Below are 844 nucleotides of genomic sequence, written 5' to 3'. Positions count from 1 at the left end.
AGCTCGGTCTCGAGCTCAGACAGTGCCATCTGTCCTCCACGGTCCCAGAACCTCCTGTGACCTTGTTTCTCAGCCTTCCTGCAAACCAAGGGCCAGGCAGCTTACATGATGATGTCCAGACCCACAGATGAAGGAAGAAAAGCCCTCCCTTATGTAAACTGAGGCAGGGCAGAAGAAAACACGGCCAAATTCTTTTCAATGAAATGAGTATAACATTGATACCAAAACCTGTCAAAAATTGTAGGAAGGAAGGAAGGAAGGAGAGAAGAAAAGAAACCACAGCCCAATCTTACACGTGCAGATTCATGAAAAAGTCAAAATAAAACATTACCAAGCAGAATCTAGCAGTGCATTAAAGGAAAAATACAACTTGTTTAAATATATTTAGTCCTGGAATGAAAGGATGGTTCAAGAAAACTCATTAATATAATTTAGAAATTCATTAATATAATTCATTGGATTCATAGATTGAACAAGAAAAGTCATACCATCAACTCCAGAGGTGGTGAAAAGCATGAGACACACTCAGCAACCATTTTTGATTAAAAAAAGATAAACCACGAAAAGATTCCTTTATCATCATGGAATGAAGGTGGCCTTTCTAATTATGATGCAAAGACAAGACTGAAAATTCAATTTCAAAACAAAATTTCCATGCCAAAAAAAAACCACCCAAAAAACAATAACCATAGCATGCCAATAAAGTCAAAAAGACAAACTGGAAAAAATATTTGCAATTTTTATCACAGGCAGAGAGCCAAGGAAACTACAAACCGAAATCAAAAAATAGACAAAGGCTATGAAGAAACAGTTCACAGAAAAAGAAATACAAATACGTCTTAAA

Source organism: Pteropus medius, unplaced genomic scaffold (assembly GCF_902729225.1).
Source record: "Pteropus medius unplaced genomic scaffold, Ma_sr-lr_union100, whole genome shotgun sequence".
NCBI lineage: Eukaryota > Metazoa > Chordata > Mammalia > Chiroptera > Pteropodidae > Pteropus > Pteropus medius.
Note: the sequence above shows the minus strand (reverse complement) of the source record.